The sequence below is a fragment of the Crassostrea angulata genome, unplaced genomic scaffold (genome assembly GCF_025612915.1).
Source record: "Crassostrea angulata isolate pt1a10 unplaced genomic scaffold, ASM2561291v2 HiC_scaffold_167, whole genome shotgun sequence".
Taxonomy (NCBI): domain Eukaryota; kingdom Metazoa; phylum Mollusca; class Bivalvia; order Ostreida; family Ostreidae; genus Magallana; species Magallana angulata.
In genome coordinates, this window is record NW_026441720.1 from 257,244 (window position 1) to 282,366 (window position 25,123).

At 32.9% G+C, this 25,123-nt stretch overlaps 1 non-coding gene and 1 pseudogene across 1 annotated transcript; one reads left to right on the forward strand and one right to left on the reverse strand.

Moving 5' to 3' along the window:
* LOC128169662 (hemicentin-2-like) overlaps positions 1-25,123 on the forward strand; it is a 307,406-nt pseudogene that overhangs the window by 253,873 nt on the left and 28,410 nt on the right.
* On the reverse strand, positions 4,390-4,462 carry Trnat-ugu (transfer RNA threonine (anticodon UGU)). Its single transcript has one exon. It is a non-coding gene; the product is annotated as a tRNA-Thr (tRNA).

A 25,123-nucleotide genomic window follows, 5' to 3' on the forward strand; every position in this document is an offset into this window, starting at 1 on the left:
ACAGAGTTTAATATATGGCTGAAAATTTTTCCAAATCCTATCCTAGTTTGTCATAACGGAAAGGTATTTGATTCTGTAATTCTAATGAGATCTGTTATGCAGTATCCAGAGAGTGGACTAAAATCAACAATTGCTGGATTTGTTGACAGTCTTCATGTATTTAGAGAAATATTGCCAGAACAACACTCCTATAAACTACAGACACTGGTACAAGATACTATGGGACTGGCTTTCAATGCCCATTCAGCATTGGAGGATGTTAAGGCCTTACAATCTTTGGTTCTACATAATAAAGTTTCATATGAAATTATGCTGAAGCACAGTTTTGGTGTAGACTTTATTATTTCCTCCATTGAGAGCAAGAGTAAAACTAATGAATTGATTGCTACACTAGCTCCCCTCTCTTCATGCATATCTCCCTACATGCTTAAAAAATTGCCTTGTCTGGACTGTCTTATGACCATCTTAGACTTGCTATTGAAAGGGGTGGTGCTGATGGTTTAAAGATGGTTTTAGGAGAAAAGACTGAGCAGGGCACTGTTAGGGTAACAAAAAACAAAACTATAGTTGGAAAAATTTATGATCACTTTTGCTAAACTTATTTTGATAGTTAAGGCTTGTTCTGAACATTGATTTTAATAATATATGTAGAATTTATTAATGTATACATATTTTTTAATTTGTTCCATAATTTTTTAGATGTATTATACAATTGCAGATTTTAACATGTTTTTTTATAATTCCTATTTTTCTTTTGTATTGTCCTTTTTTTCTGTTGTATTGTCCATTGCATGCATTTGTGTGTAAATTTATGTGAGTTTTTTTTTAGAATAAAATTTTCTTTAATAATTTATTAACTCATATTATTGATCCTTCATTGTACAATAGTTTGCAAAGAGTACTTGATGAAATATATAAGTAAATTTCTTTTAATGTGTGAATGATATATATATATATATATATATATATATATATATATATATATATATATATATATATATATATATATATATATATATTGAATTGAATTTAGAAATTAAACCTTTTGATTGTAATAGAAAATAGAAAAGAAAACAAAATATATATATATATATATATATATATATATATATATATATATATATATATATATATATATATATATATATATATATATATATATATATTGTTTTCTTTTCTATTTTCTATTACAATCAAAAGGTTTAATTTCTAAATTCAATTACCAGGAATTTTCAGTCATATACTTTTGATTTATATTCTAATAATATAAACAAAACATGCAGCAAATTTACATCATTTCAAACAAAGTATTGAAAATAGTATGTTTTAGACATGAAAAAGTCCCATGGTGATTCAGTCCGTAGAATTAGGAAAGATAACTCTTACAAGTTATCTTTCATACCATATTATTTTTTGAAAAATTATTTCACTTATTTGTAACATTTTTCATTCAATTTTTTATATTGTATTCATTTTGTTACACTTCTTTACTATTTTTAACAAAATTTCTAAATTATTCATTCACAGATTAAGAAGATACGAACATTGATTGTTTTGAGGAAAAACACAAATAATTTTAATAAAAATATATTTGAATGATATGAGGTGTTGTATTTTTTTAAGTGTCTTAGGAAATGATCTATCTTTTGAAACAATTACTTCTTCTATTTTATTGACTATGTACTGGAAATATTTTTTAGAATGAACATCACAAAAAACATTAAAAAATTATTTTAAAATACTTAAGATATTACTATCATCACATGGATATTTGATATCTGTCTAACTATTGGTACTGTAATGAAAAATGAAATAACATTTTGGTGTAGTGAAGTACCTTAAACAAATTCTAATGAGACATATGTATCAGATTTTGTCTTTAACTATATTTTATTTACATGTACTATTGATTTTGCCCAACTTAATATGTTAGAGCCATATCTAGTTTACTGACAAGTTAGTCTTGACTTGTCCAATTTTCACCGCGATTCTAAGCACGGTCATTTTCTTATTCAAAATATCGAGGTGTGAAAATATTACGTTCATCACAGAGCAGGTTGACTGCATGAACACATAGAAATCACAAATATAATTAGATGCCGATCAATTAACGGGGTCCGCTTAACAGCGTTCACCCGTACGGTCAATTTACAACTACGATGAATTGGTGGCAATTATTTTACAGTTACACATAAGCGCTGATTGGTCATACAATGAACAGTACGTTAAGAATACTTATGAAATTAAAATACAAACGCATTAAACAAGCCGGGAAGTAAGACGGACACGTGGGACTGATATATAAACTATATAATATATTTTTGCCTATATTGTTGTAATGTTCACCTTATAAGTGCTTTAAGACGTATGTGTTTTGCAATAAAGAAATTGAAAATTGAAAATAAACAAAATATAATTTTAACTAGATGCTGTCATTAGACAGTAATACCCGCACCATATGTTTGCCCCTAAATAACACTGTTTTATACCAGTTTAATTAAAAATGAAGGCTACATGCAAACTCCGGTAATACATTTAAAAATTATAATTTTCATAACTGAAGGATGAGATCCCTGCCCATATGATAATACACATCGTGACATGAGCAGCACTTTATGTGCAATTTGGGGTAGAACTGTTTGCCAGACTGCATGCATTAATTATTTGGTATACTTTCTACATCAAACGTATACGAATGTATAATCAAATTTAAACAATGGGATTGAAATCACCTGCACCACATTACTATTGCTGGATTTTAAACTGATTTTGTAATATAACGTATAACTTCAGTAAAATTATAATTAATGCTTATTATATCTTATCACAGAAACATGTGCATGTTTCATAAACATGTGCATGTTTCATAAACATGTATCAATATCTGTGTTTACAGTACAGAAAGTAAATACAAAGTATAGAAATGCACAAATCATGATACAGTCACGCCCGCCCACCCACCCACCCACAGACAGATATATACATGTAGTAAAGTCTGAAATGCATGTAATTAAACAATTATTATATTAGACTCAAAGTTGGTTTTACTTGTTATTGTCAACTGTAGAATTATAAAAAAAAAATTCCTGTGTACATGTGTTAACATGGTATTAAAAAAATGAATTAGCTCTAAACTTCAGGTTGTACGAATATTTGGTATGATTTGTAAAAATTTACAACGACTTTACCTTAATTTGTTTGCTTTATTAGTTAAGAAATGCACAAAACTATAGTATACCAAAATGTCGTTTACCATTGTATAAATCTTCATTTGTTCCCATTGTTGTTAACGAATGGAATGCGCTTTCATAGGATGTCCATGAAAGCGACTCCATTCGCATTTTCAAAGAAAAAATACATGTTTCTATCATAAATCAGAATGATATTACCTGTCGAACAAAACCTGATTTTTTTTACTTATGGTGACAGATTTTTGAATATTATTCATACTAGACTTCGTCATAATTGTGTACTAAATAGTGATCGTTTTTGTTGTAATATTATTAATAGTCCACTCTGTTCGAGTGGCAAGCTCGAAGACACTTATCATTATTTTTTCACTTGCATTAAATATAAAGAGGCCAGAAATATTATGTTTAATTCATTTATGTTTAATGAAATTTTCAATATTGTTAATTTAAATATTGTTAATACTCATGTCCTACTTTGGGGCGACAACGCAAACAGTGTCAGCGAAAACAAACAATTATTTTCTCTAGTTTATCGTTATATCAAAGGTAAAAAAAGATTTAGTTGATGTTTGTACACCATTGACAATTTATATACAACTCTCATATGATCTGTTGACCTTACATGTTGTGCATACAATTATTTTACTGTATACTTGTATTGGGAGAGGGCGGTCTAAGTTTTTGAACTTGTGTCAATTTCCTGTTGTAATTTTTGTACAATAAAAATATGTTCAAATCAAATCCGCTATATTTACCGACTTGGGTGATTTGACTTTTCAAAGGTTGATTTTTCCGACTTCAATCATTTACTTTTTCATTAGACTGAAAACGTGGTATGTAGCAACCTCTAATGATACACCGTCAACTTATGATGGAATGTTGCATAAGTGGTCAGGATGTTGACCACTAATGATATAATTTTATCAAACTCGGGTCAATTTTCATCCCGGGTCAATATTTTTGCTACACCTACATGATCACTATAGTTTTAATTCAACCAACATTAATTGATATTCTTTGTTGTTCTAATCTATAACTAGCAAACTCACATATTCAACTTAACAACAGATTCGTGATTCAATTTTACAACAGACCACAATAGCAAATAGTCTTATCAATTGGACCTTTTTATGTTAATGAAATCCCGCTAAAGTTTTACAATGTTTTTTTAATATCTGTCACAAGTGGTATAAAGTCAAGTCTCAACCGGGACTCGAACCCAGGGCCTCTGGCGTACAGTGCCAGCGCTCTAACCACTGAGCTATTGAGACCCGATAAATTGACTGACAGTCACACACCTGTGAACCCGGTGACATACTCCCCCTCTTGGTGAAAATTCGTCCTCGAATTTACGAGTAGAACTCTACGCGTGAAGGAAATGTTGTGAAACATGTTCCTAGGGAGTGACCGTGGGTTTTGTACGATGGGCGCCAGATGTCACAGGTGGTGAAAAGTCAAGTCTCAACAGGGACCCGAACCCAGGGCCTCTGGCGTACCGTGTCAGCGCTCTAACCACTGAGCTATTGAGACCCGATGTATTGATTGACAGTCACACACCTGTGAACCCGGTGACATATCATTAAATTGCTTTTCTTCAAATGTTCTCCAAGTAAAAATATCTAGCACATCTCGTTTTTGTTTAATGATGATCAATTTGGAATTTGAAGTTAACAGACGAAATCATTAATTGTATGTATTATGTTTGGAAGCGACTTTTTCATTTCAAGTAAAACGGCAAAATGTCAGGGGCAATGTCGGAATGGTGTATATTACAATAAGGGACTGTATATGTGATCAAATAGTTCCTCCTCCCCCCTCCCCATTTTAACCAATTCTAATGTATTATCGTATCAAAATTAAATCTTTATCCAACATTATACAGAGGTTGTCTAGCATATTAGACTCAACATTAGTCACCATTGTCCTTGACCTGTCCATCTATGACGTCACTTAAGTAGATTTTGTTTGCAAATGTAAATATCGTCATTTTTTCCTTCATATGCTGCCTTTGTAAGTATAGAGCACAGGTATACTCAAGTACGATTTAAAAATTCGATTATATATTTTATGATTATATTATATCATATCATATCGATCATTAAAGGTTGCAAATCCATCCATTAATGCAATTGAAAATGTGTGCGAATGTATATCATTAGTTGTCAAGGTACTACTTATTCCACATTTTTTTCCATTTCATTAGAGGTTACGATTTTTGACCGCTAATAATATAAATCTGAAATTATAACATTAGCGGACGGTTAGGTTGTTCGTTAATGATAAAAGTATATCATTAGTGGTCAACATCCTGACCACTAATGCAACATTATATCATTAGTGGACGGTGTATCATTAGAGGTGGCTACACCGCTTTGCCAATTTCAAACTAATTTGGCACAACGCGTTCTTATTGGAAGGCGAATATAAATTGCAGAAATAAAGACCGATCTTTATTAAAAGCGGAGAAAACCTGGAAAATGTGGAAAAGGGGGTGGATGCATTTTCCAAGAACTACTGAGTCAAATTCAACGTATTTAGCAAAAATAATCCTTATGGAAATGAAAACATAAATTGCAAAAATCATGGGCTAATTCTATTTCAAATCTGAGTTATTACGAAAAAAATAATAAAGGTGATGTTTGTTTCAATCGGAGTATAATTTCGGGTTCGGTATTCCATACTTTTTAAAGGGGACGGTGTAAAAGTAGGTTCTTGGTTTAAAGCAGCCATGTTGAACGTATGATAAAAAGGTCGATCTGACAAATGTTGTGCAACTGCCAACTGTTTGCATGCAAAGGGAATCTATGAAACATGGAAGATACATTGGTGCCGATTTGGTGAAGTAAATTGAGGTTAAATATTTCAATGCGTTGACAGTTTTCACATTTGACGGTGGTGTTAGGTTAGCTTGTTTTGATTTTCGTTCATTAAGGTCTTCCGTTTCCAACGAAAGACCTTATTGTTATTGCTTTGATTCTTTTCCTCTATTATTAAGGTCTTCCGTTGGAAACGGAAGACCTTATTGTTTTTGCTTTGTTTCTTTTTCACTATTATTTTTATTGTGTTTTTTTTTCTGTCACGTTTTCTCAAAAATGCCTCAGACAATTTTCATGAAATTTTCAGATCTTATTCATGACAAAATTTGTAAGAAAAGTACACGGGCTTTTTTTGATCGTCACTTCCGGTACCGAGATATTAAAGATTTTACGTTTTTGCTTGTTCACAATTTTTCTCAAAAAGTATTTACGATAGAAACTTCAAATTTTCAGAGAAGGTAGAGAGTGAACGGCCGCAGTGCCCTTCGCATATCCGAACGTCCGCCATCACTTCCGGTCGTCACCGGAAGGAAATGAAAAACCTTAATTTTTCAAATTTTTAGATTTGAATTTTATTAATGTTTTTATTCGATAGAGACGCTTAAAACACTTCAGAATATGAAATTCGTGTTAAAATCGATCCAGGCATTCCCGAGATTTTTAGTTCAAAAGTTCTGAAGCGAGAGTCCGCGTAGCTCAGTCGTTAGAGTGTTGGACTTGTGCCCAGGCGACCCGGGTTCCATCCCCGAGTGCCGATTATTTGTTCTTCCCTAATTTTCTTTTGTTTAACGATTTTACCTTTAAAATGATGGTTTTTATTGTTTTCCGTTTTATTTTTATCATAAATAAAAATAATAACAGTTTTTTTTAGTACAAATATAGAGCTCGTTTTTGTCAGCAGTTCGCATCGCCGCCATCAAAGACATGCCGCCGAAGCGCCCCTGCAGTACGACCGCATTAGAGTTCACTGGGTCGCTTTATCGGCATCAAAGAAATGCCGCCATCTCAATGACTGTATGCACACAACATTTAGCAATGCACCAACGTTATTCTACATGACCTTAAAAGGAGGACTGATTAGTATTTGTTCACATATATAGATACACGCTTGCATGTATGCATGCGTTTATTGACATTCGTTGCTGATATACTGATTCCATAAACACTATAAAAAAACTAGAAAATCTCTCTCTCTCTCTCTCTCTCTCTCTCTCTCTCTCTCTCTCTCTCTCTCTCTCTCTAAAGTACTTGTACAGGTAACATGCAGTAAATTGGATAGAGGCTAAATGTACATTGGCGTCCAAAAAGTATACTTGTATTTATTTCAAGTTACGGGATAATGTCTATGGATTCAAATAATTTGAAATTCATTGCTTAATGATTGTCTTCATACTGATTGGAAGTCAACGCTAAAATTAAAGATGGTGGACTTTTTCCTTTTTTTGTGCATGTCTATATACTGATACAAATCTGTTGCCTGTCTGGGATTAAGAAAAACCTCCAAAGTTTATACACGTAACTATACAAACGAACGGGTGACTGCGACAAGGTTTGAAAACTGACCAGCCGTTTATGAGTGTTTGAGCCTAAGATAAACAGATGTTAAAAAATCAATAGTTACATCTTTCAAACAACGCTTATACATTGTTCTAACATATGTATATTGTTTAGAAATTGTGTAATTTGTGATATTTAGAATTTAATAGTCTACGTTTAATATAGAAGTCACCGACCGACCCCCCCCCCCCCATTCATAAAATCATTTAGTTTTTCTGGCCCGATTTTCCTTGATCTTTGATCTTGGGCCTTTAACTTCAACTAATTACCATTCTAGATTACTGTACTAATTACCAGACCAATTCGTTCATTATTAACAGAGTTATGAAGTTTTTGGCATTTGAGTTTCAATTGTCGTGATTGACATGTACTGTAAAAAAAATCATAACTCCCAAGCCCTTCACTCAATCCTAATGAAAATTCGTGAAAATGAACCTCGGACACCATTCTTATTGTCTGCCAAATATGCAGCGGATTGAACAATCAAGTCGAAATTCCTGAGATTAAACGGCGCTTATTGCCTATACCGGAAAATTAAATTTACACAGTACACGCACCGACCCCCCCCCCCCCTCCTATTCAGAAAATCATTTAGTTTTTCTGGCCTGATTTTACTGGATCTTTCATCTTGAACCTTTATTTTCAACCTAGTTCAATTCTAGATTACTGTACTACATGTAATGACCGAATCCGAGATCCACACCTCAAAATTCTATTTTCGATTTATTTACGACGAAAATCAAGCTCAGGTTTTTTCACCCCCCCCCCCCTCCAGACACCCCTGCGAATGTTATTGTCATTCAAATTTTAGACCACGTGGTTTTATTTTACCCTTTCAGTTTCGCAATAAAAATCGTACCTCGTGTATAAAGTCTATTTCACAGTACATGTATCTAGGTTCTTAATATAGGTAGTCAAATATAAAATCTAGAGGTTTATTGATTTTAAACTTTATCTTCATTAATTGGTGAATAAAATGTGTTCTAGAAATAAATGTGACTATACAAAAATTAGTTTTTGTTTGCTGTTGCAACAACTAACATGTTTAAAAGAGATCCCTCCTGAGGATTAATTTTTGATCCGCGCCTGACCTAGTAATAACATCAATAGTGAAACAGACTATACCATTTTATGCAGAATGTTCCTTGAAAATGGCTCGATATACTAAGTTTTAATGCAAAACAGACACCCACTATTTTTTTTAAAACATGGTATTGCACACGACAAGCATCAAACATGGCTATGATTTTATTAAGCAACCCAATGGTTATATTTTCAACCACTCTACACGTGTTTGAACACGAACGATAACTCTGTTCTGAATATTATCGTTTAATATAAATAACTGCTAGATGGTAAAATAAGACATACATCTTGAAAGCATTTCCTGTTTTAACATAAATCATAGTAGGATGTGATATGAAAAACGACCAGTACTTACGTATTTTGAGAATATTATCCGAACACTTATACTTCCGCTCGAAATTTCACAGGAAGTGAACAAATATCGGTGAAGTCTCGTGAACTTTCATTCGAGCACCTCTGGATTTATTACTTACTTAGCCACGATAAAGAAAACATTCCGAACACATTCGCAGGGGTGCAGACACAAACACGCATAAATATTTCAAATGACCTCGCACTGTTACCAAACCTGAATAGTCAGACATCTTACACGTTGTTTTTCATCTCATACAAAAACTCAGCTCTTCTCCCGGGCGGAAACGCCCCAAATTCAAAGACAAATTCGGGAATTCGCCGTCACTTCCGGTCGTCACCGGAAGGAAATGAAAAACCTTAATTTTTTTAATTTTTGGATTTGAATTTTTTTTAGTTTTTCATTCGATAGAGACGCTCTCAAAACTTCAGAATATGAAATTCGTATTAAAATCAATCCACGCATTCTTGAGATTTTGGACTCCAAAGTTCTGAAGCGAGGGTCCGCGTAGCTCAGTCGTTAGAGTGGTGGACTTGTGCCCAGGCGACCCGGGTTCAGTCCCTGAGTGCCGAATCTTTATTCTCTCTCATTTGTGTTTTGATAAATGGGTTTATCTTTAAAATGATGGATTTGAATATTTTCAGTTTTATTTTTGTCATAAATAAAAAAAGATAGCGGCTTTTTTTAGTACAAATATAGAGCTCTTTTCTGTCAGCAGCTCTCTATATTACGACGCTCGTCGCATCGCCGACATCAAAGACATGCCGCCGAAGTGCAGTTCGCCCGCATTAGAGTTCGCTTGGTCGCTTTGCCGGCATCAAAGAAATGCCGCCAACTCAATGACTGTATGCACACAACATTTAGCAATGCACCTAAGTTATTCTACTCGGCTTAAAAAGGAGGACTGCTTAGTATTTAATCCCATATATAGATACACACATGCATGTATACATGCCTTTATTGACAAAGGTTGCTTATATATTGATTTCCTGAACATAATAAAACGCTATGTAATCTCTCTCTCTCTCTCTCTCTCTCTTTCTCTCTCTCTCTCTCTCTCTCTCTCTCTCTCTCTCTCTCTCTCTCTCTCTCTCAAGTACAAATGTTTTAGCATTTGAATAAGAACTAGTACAGGTAACGTGGAAGCTAAATGTACATTGGCGTCCAAAAAATATACACATTTTATATCAAGTTACGGGATAATGTCTATGGATTCAAATAATTCGAGTTTCGATTGGCGTGCTTGACATGTACTGTAGAAAAAATTCTAACTCCCGAGCCCCTTACTCAATCCGAATGAAATTTTGTGTAAATGTACCTCGGACCCCATTCTTATTGTCTGCCAAATATGCAGCAGATTGAACAATTAAGAAGAAATTCCTGAGATCGAACGGCGAGTATAGCCTGTACGGGGACTTAAAATTTACACAGTACATGTAAGCTTACACGTAATATTTCTGTTGCGTGTATATTTCTTGTTTTCCGTTTAATCTGTATCTACGATAGCGTGTGAACTACTTATGAATGTTAGAACTGTGGAAATTACTGTCATCAAATTTTTACCGAATAAATTAACGTGTTACTGATTTCGTTATTTCTACATTTATAAAGATGTTATCAATCCTGCTGAAATAAAACAGTCAAGCATAATAGTAAACGACACGAAAAAACGTTCTCAACACTGAAATACATGGGTAAAATGCATCAGTCATTGTTTTAGGACTTCCCCTAATTGTTGTTAACCGAATCCGAGATCCACACCTAAAAATTCTATTTTCGATTTATTTAAGACGAAAAATCAAGCTCGGGTCTTTTCACCCCCCCCCCCCTCCAGACACAAACACGCATCAATATTTCAAATGACCTCGCACTGTTACCAAACCTGAATAGTCAGACATCTTACACGTTGTTTTTCATCTCATACAAAAACTCAACTCCTCTCCCGGGCGGAAACTCCCAAAATTCAAAGACAAATTCGGGAATTATTTCGCGTCAGCAATGTTTTGAGACACCTGCAAAGGCTGTGTGTTCTAATCTCGCCAGAGCCAAGATTTGTTCTTTCTCTCTATTTCTTTCTCTCCTTTTTGTCTAATTTTCTTACTAAAATTGGAATTATTTCGCGTCAGCAATGTTTTGAGACACCTGCAAAGGCTGTGTGTTCTAATCTCGCCAGAGCCAAGATTTGTTCTTTCTCTCTATTTCTTTCTCTCCTTTTTGTCTAATTTTCTAACTAAAATATTCAACATAAAAGGGTGTTTGACTGTAAAACAAGTTGAAAAACACTCTTTAATTAAGATTTAGACAAAAACAGTGTTTTATTATTAGGGTCTTCCGTCTTCAGCGGACGGAAGACCTCCTCGTTGCTCGCAACGAGATCGTGTCTAGTTATTATTATTATTATTTTTTTCTGTCACGTTTTCTCAAAAACGCTTCAGCCGATTTTCATGAAACTTTCAGATCTTATTCATGACAAAATTTGTAAGAAAATTACACGAGGTTTTTTTATTTGTCACTTCCGGTACCGAGATATTAAAGATTTTATGTTTTTGCTTGTTATTCACGATTTTTCTAAAATTATTATTCTTTTTTTTTTCTCCCACGTTTTCTCAAAAATGCTTCAGCCGATTTTGATGAAACTTTCAGATCTTACTTAAGACAAAATTTGTAAGAAAATTACACGAGATTTTTTTGGTCGTCACTTCCGGTACCGAGTTATTAAAGATTTAATGTTTTTGCTTGTTCACGATTTTTCTAAAAAAGTATTCAAGATAGGACTTTCAAATTTTCAGAGAAGGTAGAGAGTGAACGGCTGCAGTGCCCTTCGCATATCCCAACGTCCGCCGTCACTGGAAATGAAAAACCTTAATTTTTTAATTTTTTGGATTTGAGTTTTTTTTTGATTTTTTCATTCGATAGAGACGCTCTCAAAACTTCTGAATATGAAATTCGTTTTAAAATTGATCCACGAATTCTTGAGATTTTGGACTCCAAAGTTCTGAAGCGAGGGTCCGCGAAGCTCAGTCGTTAGAATGGTGGACTTGTGCCCAGGCGACCCGGGTTCAGTCCCTGAGTGCCGAATCTTTTTTCTCTCTTATTTGTGTTTTGATTAATGATTTTATCTTTGAAATGATGGATTTGAATGTTTTTCGTTTTATTTTTGTCATAAATCAAAAAAAAAATAGCGGCTTTTTCAGTACAAATATAGAGCTCTTTTCTGACAGCAGCTCTCTAAATTCCGACGCTCGTCGCATCGCCGACATCAAAGACATGCCGCCGAAGTGCCCCTGCAGTTCGACTGCATTAGAGTTCGCTGGGTCGCTTTGCCGGCATCAAAGAAATGCCGCCATCTCAATGACTGTATGCACACAACATTTAGCAATGCACCCACGTTATTCTACTCGGCTTAAAAAGGAGGACTGCTTAGTATTTAAATCCCATATATAGATACACACATGCATGTATACATGCGTTTATTTACATAGGTTGCTTATATATTGATTTCCTGAACATTATAAAACACTATGTAACCTCTCTCTCTCTCTCTCTCTCTCTCTCTCTCTCTCTCTCTCTCTCTCTCTCTCTCTCTCTCTCTCTCTCTCTCTCTCTCTCTCTCTCTCTCTCTCTCTCTAACCTGACGACTGGGTGACTGCGATACGGTGTGAAAACTGAACCTTTATTTTCAAACTAGTTCAATTCTAGATTACTGTTTTCTAATGACCAGACCTATTCGTTCATTTTCAAGAGAGTAATGAATTTTTGGGCATTCGAGTTTCGATTGGCGTGCTTGACTTGTACTGTAGAAAAAAATTCTAACTCCCGAGCCCCTTACTCAATCCTAATGACATTTCGTGTAAATGTGCCTCGGACCTCATTCTTATTGTCTGCCAAATATGCAGCGGATTGAACAATTAAGAAGAAATTCCTGAGATCAAACGGTGAGTATAGCCTGTATGGGGACTTAAAATTTACACAGTACAAGGGATGTAAGCAGCCGCGTAATATTTCTGCTGCATCTGTATCTACGATAGCGTGTGAACTACATATGTACTTATGAATGTTAGAACTGTGGAAATTACTGTCATCAAATTTTTACCGAATAAATTAACGTGTTACTGATTTCGTTATTTCTACATTTATAAAGATTTTAGCGTGTGAACTACATATGTACTTATGAATGTTAGAACTGTGGAAATTACTGTCATCAAATTTTTACCGAATAAATTAACGTGTTACTGATTTCGTTATTTCTACATTTATAAAGATTTTATCAATCCTGCTGAAATAAAACAGTCACACATAATAGTAAACGACACGAAAAAAAATCTCAACACTGAAATACATGGGTAAAATGCATCAGTCATTGTTTGACGACTTGCCCTAATTATTGTTAGCCGAATCTGAGATCCACACCTCAAAATTCTATTTTCGATTTATTTACGTCGGAAATCAAGCACGGGTCTTTTCACCTCCCTCCAGACACAAACACGCATCAATATTTCAAATCACCTCGCACTGTTACCAAACCTGAATAGTCAGACATCTTACACGTTGTTTTTCATCTCATACCAAAACTCAGCTCCTCTCCCGGACGAAAACGCCCAAAATTCAAAGACAAATCGGGAATTATTTCGCGTCAGCCATGTTTTGAGACACCTGCAAAGGCTGTGTGTTCTAAACTCGCCGGAGCCGAGATTTGTTCTTTCTCTCTATTTCTTTCTCTCCTTTTTATTAAATTGTCTAACTAAAATATTCAACATAATAGGGTTGTTGGACTGTAAAACAAGTTGAGAAATACTCTTAAGTTAAGATTTAGACAAAAACAGTCTTTTAATTATTAGGGTCTTCCGTCTTCAGCGGAAGACCCTTCTATTCTTATTGTTATTAGGGTCTTCCGTTTACAAAGGAAGACACTCATTTTTTTCTTCGGTTTATTTTAATTACAGGTCATTAGACCTCCTGTTACTAGGTCAAAAGACCTCTTATTTAATATAAAATAAAATGGGGCTGGTCCTTCCAATTAGGGATCCAACGGGGTGTATAATCCTTCATCCATCGCTCTTTTAGATCACATCTGCAATTCCTGATATGTTTCGTTGATGAAGATAAAAGGCAAGGACATTTCCTCCTCTAAATACCGGACGGAAGACCTCCTCGTTGCTCGCAACGAGATCGTGTCTAGTTTTCATATTATTTTTGCTTTGTAACCTGGGGAACTAATGCCTGAATTTTGAAATTTTTGCGTATCAAATCAAAGATAGACTTCGGTAAATCAGACAGTTGACTGTTTACATGCGCAGAATAAGCTACATTTGATGTATTAACAAAGTACTTAAATACAATTCATTCTATTGGTAATTTGGTATCTTTTACGTAATGGTTTATTAATGCAATGTGTTTTGTTGAGATGCTCAGCATTTTCTCGATTTTATTTAGTTTAAATAGAGTTTAATATCGCTGACAGAAATATGTACTAGCTACATTTGTATATAAATATATATGATTTATTTTGAAACATAAATTGTGCTCTTTGTTTTATTGCATGTTTCTTCTGTTTAATTGTTTACAGTTTCTATTTACGAACCATATTTGAGTGTTACGCTTCAAATCATAAGCAAGATACAGACCTTTGTACACAGATATGAGGCCATTTTTTTGTTTACATTTTCATTAATGTTGAATAGGAAATACCAAGTCTAAAATCAAGCAAAATTGTGAGTTCTGTACCTTGCTTATGATTGACGCTGACTCTGAAATTGACGCTAAAATTTTGGTTGATCATAAGAAATGTCTCGCTAAACGTTAGGCCACCTCTTCATTCGATGGATTACATAAATTCCGCAATGATTTTGATAGTTTATCAGACACGAGTAAATAAAAACAACATCGTTAAAACAGTTTCCAAAGATCTGACATATTTTGTTAAGGGGATAAAGGCATTATCGCTATTACAAAGAAACTATTATAGCGTAAAATCATTCGGTTTGTAGCCATTCATTGTTTTGAATAAAGTTGACGATATTGGCGGGTCTTATTAAAAGACCGTGATATGAATGTCAATAGATTGAGTATAATAACTCTTTTATATGCCACGTGACATTTTTCATTCGAGTGTATTCGTCAATCAAGTGGGTGAGGTTAAAAAGTCACGGGAGTTTACGCCAGTAGTTTATTATGGAGAAGACCAATTACAATTTTGAATGTGTTGAGCGCATTTAGGCACAATTTTATTTTTCACATCTATTGGGTTTTTTTTAAAAGCAAAATCTTCTTCCCATATCATTCATTCCACCAACTAAAAAAAATAGAAAAACTAGTAAGTAGTTAAGGAAGAAAATGTACCTATATGCTCTTAAATATTTTAATCGCTTTATAAAGTGGAGGAAAGGAAGCGGGGGAACGAAAATATATGGAATTGGAAGTTAACAGTTAAAAGTTTAGTTTTATATGTTACATAGGATTTTTTTATTTTTGGTAAAAATGGTATTCCATTAAGGTACAATGTCAAAGATTAAGTGTATGCAAAAATAAGTGTAAAATTGGAATACTTTACAACATTGTTTTGAGGCGTCGATCTAATGCTTGGCAGCCTTCTAGCGATAGTCAGGATTGGCAATCGTCCAAAAATTCATGCTCAACACCGCCTTTTAAATGTGCATAAGAAATAAGCTCCTTAAAATATTAAAGGTATTACAAGATTTTTATTCCATATATTCAACTAAATTGTGTACGGAAAACCAAACTTTGCCTTCGTGGTTATTGACAACTCACTGCATAAGTATAAATGTGCTTAATCAAGAAATGGCGAATGAATACAATAAGGTGTAAAAATTCAGTATTATTTAAGTTAATCGCTTACATATGTGCCCGATAGAAATAACATCTGGTATGTAAATTTATTTGTTATCGGTCTCCAAAATAAATATAAGCGATAAATCTAGTGATTTCGTTGCAATAAATAAATACGATAATGCAGTCGGTTTGGTTGAGCATTTTAGATAGCACGTGCTCTTGATTTGTTAGTAAACATAGATAATCTTGTTTCAAACGGGAATTGAAATAAATAAAAGTATGTTATATTATTATTATTAGGAATACACTGTTGATGTATTCAAATAATTAACCTGTGAGAATTGTTCAAAGACTGTTAAAAGCAGAGAGACAATTATTCATTTTTGAACTTTGAAATTTCTTCGATTTTTGTAACCATGATGAGTGTTTTCCTTATAAACGCATCATTACCGATTTTATAAGAAAATATACTGATTTTTCTTTTTAAAGCAACACAAAACATAATTCATTTACTGATTTATTCTAAAATTATTTGATATTCGACTGTTAGTTCAGAAATTCTAATTATTGATATCATTCTATACAAAAAAAAGTGTCAGCTCCACCCCTTTATGTCCGTTCCGCCCTTTGATTGTTATTCTACCGAGAGGCCATATGGTACAATATCCTTTGAACGCCCAAATAAAGTCATTGTTACTCATGTGAGCAATGTGGCCCCTAGGGCCTCTTGTCTCTAGTCTTCTCCTTTTTTCTTACCGATTTTGTGTCAGCGATTAATCGGAAACTGTTCGATCAAATTTAATAAAATATTTAAATCTTATTGATGTTAGTCTAAACCTTATCGGAATTTTTGTTGTTGATGACTTTATTTTCGTTTTTGACATATCGACGTTTTTTTTATTTTCAGCGTGTTGGCTTCTCCAATAGTGTTCTCAAACATTATGAGTACTGAGTTCAAAATTGTAGGAATGATAGACAAAAGTTTGTAGTTATGTATTAAGGAATTTATAATTGTCAGGCACAAAAAGCGCGAAAGCTCGGAAGGGTTCGAAAAATGAGATTAAAATAGCGTTATGATTTTTCATGGTTTTTTTAATTTTTTTTTCTCACAAATATTTTGTTATAACATGCAGGAAAAAAAAGATTAATTTACAAGATGTTTTGTTTGACATCAAGAAAAAGGGGCTGGCCTTTCAAATAAGGGACCTAAACCCCTTGAAAGTTGTCACTTTATAACTCAAACGATTTTTTTATTGCTGTCGCTGCAGAGGTTGTTTATTAAGATCTTATTAATGTCGTAACAATAATATTTCGTTTAAGTATTGCGTAATATGAATGAAAAAGCTAGACTTGTTACCACGTATTTGTTTCTATTCGGCAATAAACGGGATATTTGTGCATATAACAGATATAAAGTGTACCAGCTTAATACTGAGAGTGTTTTTCCAGTGAAACACATTATGGATAAAAGAACTGCTTCTGTGTAATGCATTTGAGTTGCATTTAAAATCTAGCTGGATTCCGAGTTGTTTATGTAAACAATTATACGTATCCAATCCCTTGCCGGCGGCCGTGGAAAAAGGTCGCGGCTGGACTAGCTAGCGGTCTGCTGTTATATATAATAAACAAGATTTGCGTCTTTCTGTAATGCATACATGGGTTTATTTATTTAACTGCAACACACAAAAAATTCCAATTGTAACGATGTATTAAAGAGTATAAAACAAAAAAGAATAAGCCTTTAAGGGACATGGTCACGATTTGGGGCAAATGTTTTTTCCTGATTTTAATATATATAATGCTTTAGGAGGGCATTTTCAATAAGCAATTGAAATTTGAGTGTCATTTGCTGAGTTATAAGCAAGTTACAGAGCTAGAAATTCTGCTATGTAAACAAAGCGTTTGTTTATATTTTGAATATCGAAGTAACAATTCCAGTTTTGGGTCTAAAATGAATGTGTTAAACGTTAAAACGTTATTTATGCCTAAAATGGATAAAAAGATAGCCAAATCAGCTATAAAAGATTTTTTACTGGTATTTTGGCACATTTGTAAAGAAAAACAGGACACGAGCCTTGTTTACATGAAAAAGAATTGTGGGCCCTTTATCTTGCTTATAACTCCACGAATGACTCTCAAAGTCCATATATTAACTAGAAATGCATTTCTTAAGCATTGTAAATACTGTAAATACTAAAAACAGAAAAATGGAATTTGACCAAAATCGTGACCCTGCCCCTTTAACCTACGAAGTTATGTTGTTTTAAGGTGGTATGGGACATCTGTCGATAATAATGTGGAGTAAAGTACATCATAAAATAAATTTTGAAAAAATTTGGAGAAGTAAAAAATTTTTAAAAGCCCCAGCAGGATTCGAACTCATGACTTACAGATTCGTAGTAAACCCTCTAACCATGCGCTAAGCCGTAATGCGACATTATTAGGAAAGAAACTACTTATATCACTGCACTTCATTTTATAGTGGCGTCGAGTGAAGCTCGAAAGCCATATAGGGATCGTACGACACCGGAGGTTTTCAGGAGCCGAACTCCGCATGCTATCAATAAATCTGCGGAAATGAGTGCGAAGTTTTCTTATGTATTTAAAGAATAAAAGATGAAACACTTCCATTTAAAGTAGAACTATATGTAAATATAACAAGTTGGCAGATAAAAAATAGTTGCTGTCTTTGATAATGTTCATATTTTGTTGTAAACAATATGTCTGGGTTTCGGCGGATAAATACACTTACACCGAGACATATGCGATTGCTAGGCCTACATATTCATTTTGTGTATGAAATACATCTGAATGCAAAACAGATTATTTTGTATCCATATCGAATGTTGACGATGCACAAATATTTGATGTTTTAGAAACAAAACTTCCTGCAGAGAGCGATAAGTATATCTACAACCAAAAGTAACTTAAAACCAACTACTTTCACTTTAAATTTGTGAATGTAAACCACGTGAACGGGCGCATTCTTATATCTACCACTAATCTTTTCGTTCCGTGTCATTTGGACCCAGCGATTTTTAAAGGGACTTGGACACGATTTAAGATGAAAATTTTATCTTATAATTTTCATGCACAGAATGGTTTGCATGTGCGTTTCGACTGATTTACCAAAATTTGAAATATAGAAGTCAAGTTACAAGTGAGACATAGCTGTAAGAACTCATTTTTCTCAAATTTTGAGGAAGCATAAACAATACCTATATGAATCATTCTAGACATCAAAAAATAGAAAATAAAATTCGAAAATTTGGAGCTCAAATCGTGTTTAACTCCCTTTAAATCAATTGATAATAAGAGACATAGTTTTTATCAGCAAAAAAACAAAACAAAAAACAATATATAAAATTAAATACAATCTTACTTTTAATGCTAATTAGTTCTATTTAAAAAGGTGAAAAAATATAGTCCAAGGATACTTCTTTAAGTAACATTCATTACTTTTAAGGAATTAGGTGAGTCAATTTCTAATGAATCGTAAATTAATTAATTTTGTGTTAAAAACATAATATTTATTTATTTAAAAGAAGTTGACTTATGTATTTGTCTTCATATTAGTTTTTAAAAAGTAAGTATAAATTAATACCAATTTGTAAATGGTCAATAACCAAATTGGAACGATTTTTGAAAATAAAAAAAAATCACTCTTCTTTTGATAATTATATCATTTAAGTTGACTGCATAAAATCTATATTAAAGTTTGTTTGTGTTAAATTGATTGCCCGACTCTATTTTTGTTTTTGTAAGATATTTATCTTCAGCAAAACAATAAGAAAATTTGTCTCATGTTAATGTACATACATTTCTTAAGAGTTACAGAATCATAATTTGTTTTAAAGATATTTTAATCAAGAGTACATAAATGTACGTGTGATCAATGAAGGAATACAATAAATCATAAATGACACAAATAAAAAGAATAATATGCATTTCTGTTAAGTGGAGATTATTTTGACTTTAAAAAAAATTGTTCAGGTTTGTACTCTTCAAATTAACTTCAACTCGATACCATTATGGTTCTTCAGTTTGATTGTTTATTTGATGATGTTTATTTAAAGTGATACGCCTAGACATATTAAAATTATCTCGTATAATACGCAACTCGGGATTTACAGGGGCTAGACGTCCAAATGCCCGGTCTATCATATCTCTAAATGGAGAAATATTTTAAAAAAGCAATATTGAAGACAAAATGTTAAAAAATATGTTCGCAGTATTTTTCTTCCTTTCAATCTTCAATACACAGCCCCAATAAATACATGAAGGGCTAGCCCCATAAACGTTATTGTCCATATATCCTAGAACTGATCATGAATAGACATTCTAAAGACTTGTAAAACAGAATAAATTTCAAATTAAATGAGTAATCAATATTGAAGACAAAATGTTGAAAAATATGTTTGCAGTATTATAGATTATAATAGTATAAGATTAAGGATTTACAGGACTGGCCCCTAAAATATTCAATTATTTGTATCTCAAAAATGATCAACAATTTTAGATGGGTGTAAGAACAAAAAATGTTAGTATTCTTAAGAGCTTTTCATGAAAATCAAGAAAAAGAGACTAGCCCCTTTAATTAGGGGCCAAGGCAGTCGTATAATCTCTTACACATAACTTAAAAACGATCAAAATTTGTAAAAAAATCATTGAAGCAAAGTTGTTGATCGTAACAATATTTATCAGAAAAAATCATTGTCACGCCCATTTATAACGCAATTAGGAATTTTTAGGGGCCAAAGTAAACTTTGACGCAATATATCTAGAGAAGGAGACAGATTTGTAGAAAAGATTAGTGTTTTGCATTGATGATCTTAATCGATTCCATCAATCAAAACACCAATGTCTGTCCCCATTAGGGTCTAGAGGGCTGGCCCTTAAAATATTCAATCATTTGTATCTAAAAAATGATCAACAAATTTAGATGGGTGTAAGAACAAAAAATGCTAGTATTTGTGAGACCTTGAATTAAAAAAAAATGGGCTGGCCCCTTAAATTAGGGGCCAAAACACTTGTAAACTCTATTTCAGATAACTAAAAAACGATAAAGCTTTTGAAATGCATTATAGAAGCAAAGTTGTTGATCGTAACAGTATCTATCAGGTAAAATTATTGCCACGCCTATTTATTACGTAATTAGGGATATTGCGGGGCCAACGTACTTAAACTTTGACGCAATATATCAAGAGAAGGAGACATATTTTGATAGGCATTGTAGAAGAGAAAATGTCTGCATTGATGATTCTAATCGATTCCACTAATCAAAACACCAATGTATGTCCCCATGAAGGATCTAGAGAGTTTACCTCTAAAATATTCAATCATTTGTATCTAAAAAATGAACAACAATTTTAGATGGGTGTAAGAACAAAAAATGTTAGGATTCGTTAGATCTTTCGAATGAACTCAAGAAAAAGGGGCTAGCCTCTTAAAGTAGCACTGGATGAAATTTCTGGTTTCAGCGCTGCAGAAACCCTTTGGAACCTCTGCGGAAACTTAAGGTTACTTTAAGTTTCCGACAGGTTTCAGCACGGAAACTTCGTTTCAATAAGTTTCTGCAGTGCTGAAACTTAGGCTGTCCACGAATCCAAATGGTTTCCGCAACGGAAACTTACTGAAACTTGAAGTTTCTGGATTGTTTCAATCTCCATATACGTTTGGGATACATATTGTTTTGCATAGGGTTTCCGCGACGGAAACTACTGAAACTTGAAGTTTCTGCATAGTTAAAACCTCCAGATATGATTGGGATACATATTGTATACAAAGGGTCTCCGCGACTGAAACTTACTGAAACTTTTTATCGTTTGCTTTCACAAAAGCTCAGCAAGGTTTCTACTTTATGTAAAAACAACATAATTTCAAACAGTTCCAAGTGTTTTTTGTTTACAAAACTGAAATTGTTTCCAATAATAAATAAAATACAGCCAAGATACAATAATGGAGAAACATCCATAGGCAATTCCCTTATCAGGGACTTTTATTTAAAAATGATAAAATTGCACAAGAAAAAAACCTCCCATAAAAATCTTTATATTTGTACTTGTTTTCTTCTCGATTAAATGCCTATCAAATCTCACTTTAAAAATGCAAAAAAGATCTTACTTTTTTAACAATATGAATGCAATTTACAAAATAACTACATGTACATGAATAAACAAAAAGAAATTTTACTGTTCCTAGAACATGATACACTTGTGTCAATTTGTTTTGAACTACAATGAAGATGTACACCATAAAATATTTTTGAAAAAGCTAAAGTATCCATCTTTAGCAAACAAAAAAAAAAACCAAAAAAAAAAAAAAAAAAAAAAAACCCCAAACACTACTAGATAGTAATTGACTATAGAGGTATGACCCAGATTTGATTTGAATACATGTATGTATGTCCATAAATTTTAAAATGAGGTCAAAGTGACCCACTTGCAAGTTGGGATAAACCTTTTCTTTGTTAGTTATATAATCTAATGTTTTACATTAGAACAGGATTTGACAGCATTTATTTGATAATCCATCAAGTCCAAATTTCCACCCATGATGTACCAACTGATTAGATTTGAATATCAGTATTTAAGAGATGACCCAGAGGGAGATATGAAAAGCTTGTTGGCCGATGAAAAGCTAACAATGGAGCAGTCTATCAAATCATGTGCAAAAATATGATGTACACATTTAATTAATTATGCAACACACTTCATTTCCGATGAATATTGTTCTTTACACATGGGTTACCTTCCTACATTTCACTACTAACCTACATCAATATTTTTAAATCCAAGTAAAAGATACATTGCTTATATATGTCAAGTATTATTACATGTACATGTGATTGCTTTTTGTAGTATGAATGTATAAAATACAAACTGTCACACAGATCATTCACCTTACAATTCTCATCAAAACCAGGATTTTTCTTATGATATTAAAGCTAATTCCAATATTACATGCAGTTACATAACACAGATTTAAAAAAAAACCCACATGGAAACAACTTTCCATGCAAGTAATTTTGTTATATAAAAATTGTTATACATGGGGTATATGTTGTCTTTATATATTTTCACATCCGACATAATTGAATATTGTTTGGTGTATTTGATCATTTCCTAATGCAGTGTTTTTACATTTAAGATTGGTTTCTTAATTTTTCATATACTGCTGCAAAAGAAAACTAAGTTATCAATAAATGTTTAAACAAAGAAAATGTAAAAAAAAAAAAAAACAAAAAAAAAAAAAAACCAAAGTAGTAACACTTATCAACTTGGTAGTGGGAGGATATATATTACCTGGAGTCTAATATGTTATGCAATATTTGCAAATATAACAACTTATTTAATAATTTGATAAGTCAAATCCATGTGATTTTGTACGATTTTAGCTGACAGACAGACATTGTAATATACTGGTATTTGATTATATAAAAAAAAGTTCTTTTATAGTTTATAGTTTTTTGAAATGAGAATACTTTACAACTACAAAGTCTACAAAGTCTTGTTCTGCAGAGGTTTAGTCAGGTCGTAGAAATGTGGCCATTTGAATCAATAAGGAGTGTCATTGGCTGTTGTTTATGGAAATGGGCCTTTTGGGGGGATTTTCGAGCAACTTCCAGGCCTGTGAAGCACTCATATAAGATCACATCATGGTAACTAGCAGACTTGGTGGTTCTGGACAGTGGTAGCATTAAAATTCTTCTTCTTGCGATGAACTTGTTAATTTCTCTGGGCTGTACTTTATGTCTGTTCTTTTTTTCTTAAACAAGAATAATAAAGTTTCATTTAGATTTTTAAACAATAAACATTCAGTCTAACATGTAATGAAAGCATTAAATTAATTCTGAATATAGAAACTACTATACAGTTGCAGTTGCTGTTTAAATTATGTCATACAATGACTACAGTAGTATCTGGTCTAAAATGTTTCATTTTATTTTTGAAACTATGTTATTTTCATTTTGTAACAATGGAAAAACTTATTAACAATAAATGTGTTCCCCCCCCCCCCGTCAACCTCCTTTTCAACAACCTAGACCTGGGATTTCCCCAAAATTACTACAGTAAACTATAAACATCCAACACATGTATGTTAATGTTGTAAATAATCAATTTTAAAGCAATACATTGCGTTCACATCGTCCAGATGGTCAAAACATTCACCGAAGAGAGGATGCAATTAATCATCGGAAACATTGACTTTGTATGCTGTCAATGCTGAAAATAGAAAAACGTGAAAGATTTCATTTTCCGAATTTGATTAATAATTTTTTTTTAAATCTTATGTTACATTTAGAGTTTGTAAATTGTATAATGTGTGAAAGATTCATTCGTCTTTGTTTTCCAACCAAGCATCCATACATTAGGGACGTTTATATAAATACGTATACCCAGGATATATATTCTTGATTATCGTGCATATAAACTTGGGTAATGGTTAACATGCCTTTTACTTCGTCAAAACGTATATTTTAAAGAGATACGGAAAATGTTATTGGGAGTATCTATATTGTGATTTATAATGTTCCTCAATTCTCCATTTTACATCAGCACCTTCTTGTCCATTTTAACCTTCGCTCAGAATTATAAAGTGCGCCAATACTGATCAACCAAAACCCCATTAATCTTGGAAAAGTGCATCTTTATAATCATTTCAAAATTATTATTTTTAACCGAGTAGAATACTTTTTACATGTATTTTTTTTTAAATAAGAACTGTTGGAGTCAGTATTTTCTGGTTTAATACGACAAGGTATTTGCGTGTTTTTGTTACAATTGTAATTGCAACACGTGATTAACAAAAAAATGGCCGACCTTTTGTTTACAAATGTCTAATGAAATTAAACAAATTCTAATGAGACATATGTATCAGATTTTGTCTTTCGCTATATTTTATTTTCATGTTCTGATGATTTTGTCAACCTTAATATGATAGAACCATATATAGTTTACTGACAAGTTAATCTTGACTTGCCCAATGTTCATCGCGATTCTAAGGACGGCCATTTTCTTATCAAAATAGAGAGGTGTGAAAATATTATGTAAACACACATGTATATAATGTATGTATATAACACACAGAATCACAAGTATAATTAGATGCCGATCAAATAACGGGGGTCTTGACTGTGGGCTGGTTAACAGGGTTTACCCGTACGGTCAATTTTCAACTACGATGAATTGATGGCAGTTATTTTACAGTTACACATGTGTACTGCTTGTTCATACGATGAACAGTACGTTAAGAATACTTATAAAATTAGAACACAACAGCATTTAAACAAGCCGGGAAGTAAGACGTACACGTGTGACTGATATATAAAC